Source organism: Chlorocebus sabaeus, chromosome 3, assembly GCF_047675955.1.
Source record: "Chlorocebus sabaeus isolate Y175 chromosome 3, mChlSab1.0.hap1, whole genome shotgun sequence".
Taxonomy (NCBI): Eukaryota; Metazoa; Chordata; class Mammalia; order Primates; family Cercopithecidae; genus Chlorocebus; species Chlorocebus sabaeus.
This window is the reverse complement of record NC_132906.1, coordinates 29,257,732-29,269,950: the sequence shown is the minus strand read 5'-3', so window position 1 is coordinate 29,269,950 and position 12,219 is coordinate 29,257,732. Positions and strand designations below refer to the sequence as shown.

The 12,219-nt window shown below is 44.1% G+C and overlaps 1 protein-coding gene across 1 annotated transcript in view; it reads left to right on the top strand.

Annotated features, from left to right (window-relative positions):
• Positions 1-12,219, top strand: part of LOC103214549 (guanylate cyclase soluble subunit beta-2-like) — a 47,604-nt gene that overhangs the window by 15,337 nt on the left and 20,048 nt on the right.

Here is a 12,219-nt window from a genome sequence, read left to right as displayed (position 1 = left end):
GAACTTGTTTTCCTTTCTTAGAGCTGCTGTAACAAAACCCAGTTGATTCTCATTATTGCCGTGGTTATAGTCTATAAAGCTGCTGCAATGCTGAATTAGTGAATACTGAACCGTTGTTCCTATGGGAAATACAGGGTTAGTTTCCTGAAAGTCTCTGGTCACAAGATTTTTGCCAACCAATCAATGCATAACTTTGTTTCATGTGTGCTTTTGTGAAAAAAAAAAAAATTGATATACATAGCTGATTCATTCACATTGAACTGCTGGCCAACAGTACCGTAACTCATGCCTGAAGAAGGCTAATCTAACACTGCCTGTTCTCTGGAAGGATGTGACAGTCTTCTTGTGCTTAGGGACACTAGACGGCACTTCAGCCTACACTTTGGGGTCATTCTAAACAGCAAAATCACCAACAAAAAGCAGAAAAATGTGAAAAACATGACACTAAATAGACTGCAACAAGGACACTTGGTTATAGTTCGAACTAAAATAAGAACGTAGAGCACAGCCTTGTTCTGCCTTGGCTAGAAGCATTCACGTTGCCCGGTGGAAATTCTATGTCTGTGAATGACCTTGACAGCTCTGTGAGTATTAATTTTGGGGCTACAGATAAATAAGTAGCCAAATTTGTGAATATGAAATCCTCAACTAATGAGGATCGATTGTATCATAATCTGGGTGGCTTAAAACTACAGAAATTCATTTTCTTGTGGTTCAGGGGACCAGAAGTCCAAAATCAGGTTGCTGGCAGGGCCATATTCTCTCTGAAGGCTCTCAGGAAAAATTCTTCTTTTCCTCTTCCAACTTCGGGTGGCCCCAGGCTTTCCTGGGCTAGTGGCAGCATAACTTCAATCTCTGCTTCTGTCTCCACGTGGCTGTCTTCTCCCTGTATTTGTGTCTCTGTGTCTAAATTTCCATCTTCTCGTTAGGACATCAAGCATATTGGATTTAGGGTCCATCCTAAATGACATCATTTTAGCTTGATTACCCAATTTCCAAACAATGTCACATTCACAAGTTTCTGGTAGACATGAATTTTGGGGGGCACTATTTAACCCAGTACAGGGCTCAGGCATGACCCTTTCCATTTGAGTGACCTTAGGCTTCTTACAGACAAAAATGATGAGCACCACCGTCTCTACCACTACCATCATGTTTGGCTTTGATGTTGGCTTTACAGGTGCGCTGATGCCTTTAGAATGGTCTGCTATGATTCCCTCTGGGTGTCAGGAGGAACAACATTGAGAATCCACGTATGCCATCCACACTCATGCTTACCTGGAAATGGACGTGGGGTGCTCTGCAGCATGCTGAGGGCCCTTCCCCTGTCTGCTCTCCATCGCATATTTTCCCATCTGCTTGGACATGAAAATGCCATTGACAGGGTCATAGGAGGGGGACCATGTGTGGATGGTCCCACTGACAACGTACATGTCCTCCCAGGATGGTTTTATCCATGGATGTATTAGCATGGAATTTTTTAAATCTTGTTAATCTACTCACTCCCCAGGCCCTGAGGCCCTGAGGGGAAGAGGTACAGAACAACAACAACAACAAAAAAAAAAACAAAAGAAAAAATAAATTAGCTCTGCCTCATTCTAGTTTAATGACCAGAGACAAATTACCTAAACAGTCATAGTTTTCTCATCGGTTGAACAAGATCTACTCTTCAGAGTTATTTGGAGGATTAAATGAGAAAATGTATGTAAAAATATCATATGTGGTACCTGGCAAATAATAGGCTCTCAAAAAACATTCCCTCCCTCCCTCCCTCCCTGCCTCCTTCCCTTTCTTCTTTCTTCTCTCCCTCCCCTTTGTGTTTCCTGGGCTGCTGTAATAAAGTACCAACAACCAGGTTGCTTCAAACAACAAACATCAATTCTCTCCCAGTTCTAGAGGCCAGAAGTGTAAAGTCAAGGTGTTGGCTGGGTTCATTCCCCTGGAGGTTCTAGGGAGAACTTGTCTCTTGCTTCTCTCCCAGCTTCTGGCAGTTGCTGGCACCCCTTAGCCTGTAGACACATCTCCCCAATCTCTGTCCCCATCTCCACAGGCCATCCTCCCTGTGTGTTCACGTGGCCTTCTCGTATGGACAGCAGCCATTGGATTTAGGGCCAACCCTAATCCCTTATGTCCTTACCTTATTTTAACTAGCTACATCTGTTCTCTTTTCAAATAAGGTCACAGTCTGAGGTTCTGGGTGGACATCAATTTGGGGGCACACTATTTAACTCAGTACACCCTCCCTTTCTTTATCCTTCCTTCTTACCAGCACTGAGTACACAGTGAGCCAGGGCAGGCCTGAGGGGAGGGAGGGGCAGGCAGCCTCCAACATCCCAGGCTCCAGGGATCTATGCAGGAAGCGGAAGCCCCACTCTGTACTTCCAGGATCTTTGATGAAGTCCCTTTTTCCATTCCCATTGAACTTCTTTTACCTGTTCCTCACAGGCAGTGCTGCCTTGGGTCACTGTGAGAGTGTGAGATGGCATTTAAGGATGATCTCAAGCAGACATTGCATCAGGCCTCATGCTTGGCACCTGGAACCCGGGTATAGCCTTGTTGGAAGTGTCTGACTAGGCCCAGTCCCTGGGAGTGTTCAAGCTGGCTCTTATGCAGCCTGCAGAGGGTCCAGCAACAGGGGCCATGGTTTTGAGTTGGTTTCATGGTGCCTCTGACGGCCTAGCAAATTGGCTTGCCATTCTCAGGAACAATAAACCTAAACAATGATATAGGTTTAAGTCAGTGGCAGGTACCACAGTTATCAGTCCAGCAGGAGTGCCTGAGAACACGCCAGGGCAGCTAGCTAATGCTAAGCCCACAGGGACAGGCAGCTTCTCCAGAGCGCAGCAGTGATGTGTACAGTGCCTGTGTCATGTGAGGCATTGAGCGTATTTCCCTTTCCTTTGGATTTCAGAAACATTCTCTGATGATTACAAAGATAGTGCCAGCTTTACTCGCAGGCAACTGGATCTGACAGATGCGAGGGCTTTTCCCATGGCTTTCACAGGGCGATGTGACTGACATCTACATCTCTTCTCATGCTCCTGGTCATCTCCTGAATGCAGAAGACCTTCCAGGGATCTGTATCCAGGAGAGGCCCAAAGACTCTGCCAAGCTGGGAGGGGGAAGTCATTGAGGCTAAGGAAGCTAGATGTGTGTGGTGCTCAGAGTCCTCTCCGGTAACAAGCAGTCACCTGCTTCCCCTGCCCACTCTGGGCCACCATCTCATCATGCTGCTCTCTTGGAGCCACAGAGCCAAGAAGGGGCCAGAGCTGCCAATGAGGCCTGGAAGGTGATAGTGATCAGAGCTAGGAGGAATCTGGTGCCCCAGCTGGTTGTTAAAACAACTTCCAACCAGATGTGTGTTAGCCCCTGTTCACTTCCCACCTGCATCTTTCGATAGAACCGAGGTTGTGTCTGAGGCTGGAAATGAGGCACAAGGAGTGAAACAGTCGTTTGCTCCTTCGGCTCCTGGAATTCAGGCGCCAAGAGCAGCAACACCTCCCGGATGCTTCCTAAAGCCAATTCCCAGCCTCCCACCACGGCAGCACTTAGAGGGGGGACACAGGCAGCTGGCAGACAGGGCCCCTGTGGCCTCCCAAGAATCACAGCTGGGCCTCTGCCCTGAATCCACCAACGAACTCCGCTCTCCAGAGAAGCTTACAGAGAGAGACTCTAGGCCGAAGCCAGCCCAGGAACTGGGAAGTGTCAGTGATACCTGTAAACCTCACCCCTATCCTATCCAGCCTGTTTTGGGGGGACTCCCAGGCCCCTTTGTCTCTCCAGCAGCTGACACCAGGGGAGGTTCCTGTGGGGCCGGATTATCAAAGAGCACACAGCATCGAGCTTTCTGCGCTCGAGTCTGAGCGCGGGGCGTGTGCTCTTTACCACACTGTGCTGCTCCCAGAGGCTGCAGGCCTGGAGACCTGGGTTCTAGACTCAGCTCTGCTCCCCAGCTATGGCCTTCTTGTTCAACAGGTGGCAGCAGCACAGCCATCCCAGAGGGTCACCTCTCAGCCTTCGTGCTTGACACACCTGCCAAAGAGATTACCTCTTGTATTATTTATTTATTTATTTTTTTGAGATGGAGTCTTGCTGTGTCGCTCAGGCTGGGGTGCAGTGGCCGGATCTCAGCTCACTGCAAGCTCCGCCTCCCGGGTTCACGCCATTCTCCTGCCTCAGCCTCCAGAGTAGCTGGGACTACAGGCGCCCGCCACCTCGCCTGGCTAGTTTTTTGTATTTTTTAGTAGAGACGGGGTTTCACCGTGTTAGCCAGGATGGTCTCGATCTCCTGACCTCGTGATCCGCCCGTCTCAGCCTCCCAAAGTGCTAGGATTACAGGCTTGAGCCACCGTGCCCGGCCCTCTTTTATTTTCTTAAGCATCGCTTTAATTTTTTAAAAAGTATGTGATTACAATGTTAAATATGCTTTTGCAAACCAGACAGACAGATCCCCTCTTGATCCTAATATGTCCACCCCATATAGGCAAAGCCTAGGCGCTGCCCTTATGGCTGACTGTGATCCCAGTGAGGGCTGGAGGCCCGCAAGTAAGTCCAGTGGTTTGCAATTGCCTCCTTTCTTCTAACGAAGTAAGAGGAGCATCTAGTAACCTTCCCTCCACAGAAAGAATACCCATCATTAGGTGGAAATTCTGTAATGAGGGGCGACTGCTTTTGAGCTGAAAATCTGGAGTTTTGACAGAGCTTAGGAAATAAAAGGGCAAAAAAGCTTAGAATGGGTAGTGAAATTAAGCCCACCTTTAGTCTTTTCTTGATTTTATTCCAAGGGATCCCAGCAGCAGAAGGACATAGTGGCTATATCGCGTAGTCTTGATTTGGTCTGAGCCCTCTGCCAAAGAACATCTCGTTGTTATTCCAGAATGAGAATGGAGGGTGGATTCTTTTCTGTCACACCAGCTGTGTGACCTTGGGCTAGAATTTCATTGAGAGTTGATCTCCTGCAAAAGGAATAATACCTTACAGGGTTGTGGGAAGGAATGAATTAAATAAAATAACAAATGTAAGGCACTTAGCAACATGCATGGCACATATTGGGTGTTCGGTAAATGTCAGCTGAATGTTGAATCTGAAGGAAGGATGGGAGTCTTTCTATGTTTTGTACCTCTGGATCCTGTCCCTTATAAGAAGAGACAGGCTTTGCTATGCACTTCAAATGGCCGTGGTAAAAAATTATGTTCTATGTGTACACAGGGAGGGGAACAACACACACTGGGGCCTGTCGTGGGGGTCGGGGGTAAGGAGAGCATTAGCAGATTTAGCTAATGCATGCTGGGCTTAATACCTAGGTGATGGGTTGATCCATGTAGCAAAGCACCATGGCACACATTTATGCATGTAACAAACCTGCACATCCTGCACATGTACCCCGGAACTTAAAATAAAATAACATAAATTATGGGCCAGGTGCGATGGCTCATGCCTGTAATCCCAGCACTTTGGGAGACTGAGGTGGGTGGATCACCTGAGGTCAGGAGTTCAAGACCAGCCTGGGCAACATGGTAAAACTCTGTCTCTACTAAAAATGCAAGAAAAAAAAAAAAATTAGCTAGGCATGGTGGCGTGCCCCTGTAATCCTAGCTACTCAGGAGGCTTAGGCAGGAGAATCACTTGAACCTGGGACGTGGAGGCTACAGTGAGCCAAGATCATACCACTACACTCTAGCCTGGGTGACAGAGCAAGACTCTGTCTCAAAAAAAAAAAAAAAAAATTATGTTCTGAGCTCTCTGATTAGTGGTCAGCAAACTACATACAGACTAAGGGCCAGATCTGGGCCTTTGCCTGTTTGTGTAAATCAAGTTTTATTGGAACACAGCCATGCCCCTTTGTTTACATATCATCCGTGGCTGCTTTTGTGTTATGTGGCAGGGCTGAGTAGCTGCACAAAGACCATATGACCTGCAAAGCCGAAAACATTTACTATTTACTATCTGCCCTTTACTGGAAAAGTTTGTCATTTCATGCTCTCAAGGGTAGATGCAGATACTTTACAAGATTCTAAAAATATCTTTTAACCTAAGAAATGCTCTGGACTGAATTGTGCCCCCATGCCCCAAATTTATATTTGGAAATGGAGCCTTTGGGAAACAATTAGGTTGAGATGAACTCATGAGGGTGGGGCCCTCTTGATAGGATTGGAGCTCTTATAGGAGAGATACCAGAGCACTGGCTCTCTCCCTCCCTGTCACATGGGGACATGGTGAGAAGGTGACCCTCTAACAAGCCAAGTAACCATGTTATCACCTTGATCTCAGACTTCTGACCTCCAGAACTCTGAGAAAATAAACATCTGTTGTTTAAGCCCCCCCATCTATGGCATTTTGTCATGGTGGCCCTAGTGGACTAATATAAGAACTTGAGTCAGCTTGTATATCTCCAGAAAGAAATACTCTGTATATATCGTATCACCCCAGTCCATTTTTGTGGCTGTCTGTGCTCATGTACATCAAACCGTGTGGCAGTACCTTCAGCAGTGAGATGCCATCACATACCTGCCCCATTGCCGTCACATTCCCAACCCAACCAACCTGTGTAGAGGCAGCAGCCAGTCTACAGACCAATGTGTGGACTGGCCCACATCACCTTTCCACCGAAAGCCAACGTACATCACTGTGGTTTCTCTCTGCCTAGCTTTGAGTGTCAGAAGTGTTTTCTTCTTGTTGTTTATTTCCATAACATCTATTGGCCTATATCTATCTGAAAGAGCAAATCAGTATGGCGAATGTAGTTTTCAAATAAGAAGTTGAGATGCAAAATCGAGTGAACACATGTATGAGATGTGGAATAAGGACAGCCCCAGGAAGTCCGTGGTGATTCTGTATGTCTACAACGCCCGTGAGTCTGAGAGAGCAAGAGCAGGACCCAGCCAAAGGGAAAGCTACAGGAAGGACTTTTTACTCTCTAACAAAATACACTGGTCAGTTGAAAATCCTCCCTTTGACAAAGGAAAAAGCGTGCTTAGTCACCAATAGCAAGGGCTTTGCTTTCCATGTGGGCTTCAGAATGCAATTTCCCTACCTTGAAGCAATTGCTGGTACTTTTCCAGACCGCTCTGCCACTGCATAGCTCTGTGCTTTCCAATTAGCATAATTCAGGAGGGGACCAGATGGCAGGTTGAGCACTGCATAAGGAATTGTTCTGTGTATGAATAAGTGCCTACTTAGTGTGTAAGTGGGTTATTAGTGATCTGAAGTGACAAAATTCAAAACAACACACAACAGCCATTTGGCACAGCTGTGTCCGTCTAGACTTTGCTTGCGAAGACACCCATAGTAAAATGTGTTTCAACAGTTAGCTATCAGCGAATGCCAGCAAGCTTCTCTGCACTCACATCTTTAAAAAGAAGAACAACATAAAACTGACAAAGTCTTGAAGTCAGGCATTGTAACGTTTGCTCTGCACCATACTCCTCTGAGGGTGGGACAAGTAACTCAGGCTGCGCAGCCAGCCACGAATGGAGACCTGAATTCAGGTCTGCTGATTCCAAGGCTGGTGCTTCATTCCGCAGACTGGAGGGGGAAGTTGACAATGTCTGGAGCAAAGGCTTTGGAATCAGACTGACCTGGATGAGCCCCCCTGGCTACACCGGCTCCTGATAATGTAACCCGGGGCAAATGTTCCCCTGGTTGTGCAGCAATGATACCTGTGACACTTTGTTCACCTTATTTGATTTCATCTGTAGGACAACAACCCAGAGGGTTTTATCAGTCCTACAGAAGAAATCAAATAAGGTGAGCAAAATGCCTGACACCCAGTGGGTATACAGCAAGGTACCTCACCCTATCCCTCACCCCTCTATCGGTTGGTGATAGACCCCTGGACCTCTGCTGTGGCCCTGGTAGGGCTGACTACTCTGTTCCAAGGTTTGACGGGAACCAGACAGCTTCTTCTCTACCAGGCTTCAGTGGAACTGTTTCATCCCTGCAGAGCACCACTTTCTGAGCTGCCTTAATCGACTTCCAGTTTATTTTTTCTCTATGCCTGAATAAACTTACTACTACTTCTGAAACCCAACCCTCCCAACTTAGAGTCTTCTTTCTCCTTGCAAACTATGGCATGGACACGGGTAGATGTTTCTTTCCTTCTCTTAAACTCCTCTTTCTCCTACTCCAAAATATTTCCCCATAAATTAACTCATGCCTGACATTAGTGATATAATTGGAGAAAAAGAGTATGTGAGATTGTGGCTCTTTTCAGGTGTCTGAAGAGTAATCCTTTGAATACCAATGCTTGGGGGGAAAAATTACCACTTTTCAATAGAAAACTTTGTCAAAGGTAGAGCATGTACTTCCCTTTGCTGTTGAAGAGCATACGTTTTGCTGGTGACTCAGGAAGGGTGCCATGAGGAATAGCTCTTGTTGCCTGTGACTTGGGTGATGGGAGGTGGGCAGGGGTCTTGGCAAGTCTGGCCCTCAGTGGGCTGTTTGCCTAGGAGGCTCTGCTTTGGTGGCTAGGCTGTCCCTGCCGGCCTCACTGGGGCTTCAACAGGTTCCCTCTGTCCCCGTGCCCTAGACAGTCCAACTCTCCTCTTTCCAGTACCTTGAGCTGAAACCCAGCAAGAAGCAAATGTTTCCCAGTGACAAAGAAGACCTATGCTTGTTAAGTCAGAAAGTTTGAGTTCATGCAACATTCCAATGTAAAAGCTTGTTAGAAATCTCCACACCTGGGGAACCAAGCTTTGTGACCATTGTTTTCCTTCTGGAAAAAAAGTCTTCACTGGGTGCTGTAATCCTAGCACTTTGGGAGGTCAAGTCGGGTGGATCACTTGAGCCCAGGAGTTTAAGACCAGCCTGGGTAACATGGCAAAACCCCCATCTCTAGAAAAAATACAAAAATTACCCAGGAATGATGGCACAAATCTGTAGTCCCGGCTACTCAGGAGGCTGAGGTAGGAGGATCACCTGAGCCTGGGGATGTTGAAGCTGTGTGAGCCATGGTGGCGCCACTGCACTCCAGCCTGGGCAACAGAGTGAGACCCTGTCTAAAAAATTAAAAAATAAAAATAAAAAAAACAACCAACCAAAAAAACCCCAAGTCTTTTATTTATTTAAAAAAAAAAAAAAAAACAATGTATTTTAACACACACACAAAAGTAGAGAGAATTGTTTACAGAAGCCCACATACCCTCCACCCAGCTTCACTAGTTAACAATATTTTGCCAATCTTATTTCGTCTATTTGATTCCTCCACTCTTTTTCTGGTTTTATTTTTTCTGGAGTGTTTTAAAGCAATTACCAGGTTTCTCACAATTTCACCCATAAATATTTCAGTATGAGTCTCTAACAAGATAAAGACATTAAAAATATACTGATAATGCCCCGATTATAACTAACAAAATTCATAGCATTACAGATGCCTGGGCTGCAGGTGTATTTCAGCTGGCCATGGATAAACGTGGTCTTTATGGTCTTATTATGTAAGATTCTCTATGGTCTTTTCAGAGCAATCAACAGAAACTCTTTTACTTTGACATAATTTCAAACTTGCAAAAGGCTTACAAGAATAGTACAAAGAATTCCCATGCAGTCTTTATCCATATTCCCCAAATGTTGACATTTTACCATATAGTGTCTATCCTTCTCTTCATACCTAGATTTATACTTTTTTCTTGAAATTGTAATGCAAATGTGATGCCTTTTTGTCCTTAAAAATTCTCTTAAATAACTACAGTACAACAATCAAACTCAGGAAATGAACATGGATATAGGGCTATTATCTGATCTATAGAACTTACTGAGATTTTTCCAGTTGACCCAATGATGTCCTTCAGAGCAAAAGAAAATCCTGGATCATGTCAGTTATCATGTCTCTTCAGTACTCTTTGGCTTGGAACAGTTTCTGAGTCTCTTTATGTTTTATAAAATTGGTATCTTTGGAAAGTTCTGGTCAGACATTTTGCAAAATGTCCCTCAACTCAGGATTATCTGATATTCCTCATGATATAATTCAGGTTATGCTTTCTTGGCAGGAAGATCACAGACGTGATCTTTAATCCTTCCCGGTTTATCATATCAGGAGGCATATTGCATTGATCTGTCCTATTATTAGTGAGGCTAACCTTGATCCCTTGATTTACTTAGAATTTGCCAGCTTTCTCCACTGTAAAGTTACCTTTTCCCTTTGTAATTAGTATCTTGTGAGAAGATACTTTCAGATTATGCAAATATCTTGTCATTTCTCAAACTCCCTCTTTCATAATTTTAGTATTTATTTGTGATTTTTGTCTGAATCGATACTTATGATGGAAGTCAAATAGTAATTTTTAAAATATTATTCCTTTTGTATTTATTCATTGAGTTTCTGTAAGGAAGAATTTCCCCCTCTCCCCATGTTTTTATTTACGTATTTCAATGTAGATTTGTGATTCTTATTTTTTAAAAACAGGCTGTCATCCTTTGCTTTTATTATTTATTTTGATGCTCAAATTCTGCAAGAGTTAGCCAGTGGCAGCCTCCCTAAACTGGCCCCTGTGTCCTTTTGACATGTCCCCATTATTCTTTGATCACTTCTTTACCTTCTCGTATAACAAGATGTTATGGGCTGATCTCATCCTTTCCCTGCCCCAGCCCTTGAAGCTGCCGTTTCTCCAAGGCACTGATTCCTTTTACAGGAGAAGGGCATTTAAAAACTAAGATCTAGACATTAGGCAACCCCACTGCTACTGGGGTGTCACTGCTTTTAGGCCCTCTTAGTGGACAGTGCTGGAAAATAGATGTCACATACACACACCCACCCACACACACACACATACACACATACACACATCCATCTCTCTCTATATATACATATAATATATGTTTTATATAATATATGTCTAAAATTTATAAAATATATAAACATATTAGATACATAATATATTAGAGATATAGATATCTAAAACCATGATAGATTTCATTGTCTTATTATGTTAGATTTTCTAATCCAGAGGCACAGGGTTCATTCTAGTCTTCTCCTTTCCACAATTGTAACTTCGTTCTCAGATAGTGAAAAACCTGGCTCCCACTATCCACAACATATTACTTGTTCAGAACATAGTTTCAGAATTGCTAACCCACACTGCTGTGAAAAGGAAGCCTACTAACTGCAGTAACATATTTGTTTAAAGTTCTTTTTGCTTTTGGCCTGAGGACACAGTAGTGTAAATACTATATTCAAATATTACTGGGTTAATTTTTTTCCTGGGTAATTATGTTATTCAAAACTGTTCTGTTGAAATGCTGTTCTGTGAATTTGTTTCTGTTTGTATTCCATCTTAGGGGTTTTCTCTATCCTTGTTGATCTTATATTTTATTTGTTTTAAGCATATGAAACATTAACATGACCCCCCAAACCAGAACTGTTCAAAAAGTTATGCTCAGAAAAATGTCGTTTTCCCCAACTCCACAATTTTTCTAATCTTTCCACCCCATTCCCTACCAATGTCCTGTAGGTAACCAATCTCAATAGATCCAGGTTTATCCTTCAGGTGTTTAATTTTGCACAAGTAGGCAGATTGATGATTATTTCCTGTTTTCCCTTCTTTCTTAACATGAAAGAATACTAAGCATAGCATAAATTGTCCCCTGCACTATCAAAAAACATTTTAAGGCACTTTAGTTTAGTTCTTTCTTGCAGTTTCTAACTATTTCTTATATATCTTGGATACTCTATGACTTAGCGGGCTCTTAGAATCTTAAATACACTGAGGTGAAACTGTATAAAAGACTAAGACAGGTGTTGATTTTTTTTAAAAAGTGGGCTTTATTCTCTGCTGGACAAGCATTCTCAACTAACAATTCTAGAAAAAGCTCCAAACCCGTTACAGGTGGAAAACACCCCGCTCAAACGCCAGATCCTTGTTTCGGAAACAGTTCATCTCTCAGCCAGACGTCCTTTCCTGTTAACAGAGCTGGTCATCCACAAACAAAATAACCAGAGCCTGGAACAAACAGCTTCATGGATTTTTGTAAGTTTAAAGATTTAAAAGTCAAACAGGCAGTCTTTTACCCAAAGCTGCCACTCTCACTTGAATATAACTTTGCTTGGCTTACAGGCAGCCCAGTCCTCCTGGCAGAGGTTCTTGGGAGAAGGGGGGCCACTGGGACCCCTGCTTTTCCTGGCAGGTAACAGGATGCACCTGCTCAGAGCTCCAGCTGCCAGGATGCACAGCACAGCTGTTTTTTCTTAGTCTGAATAAGCTAGATTTAGAGGTAACAGAGGGATGG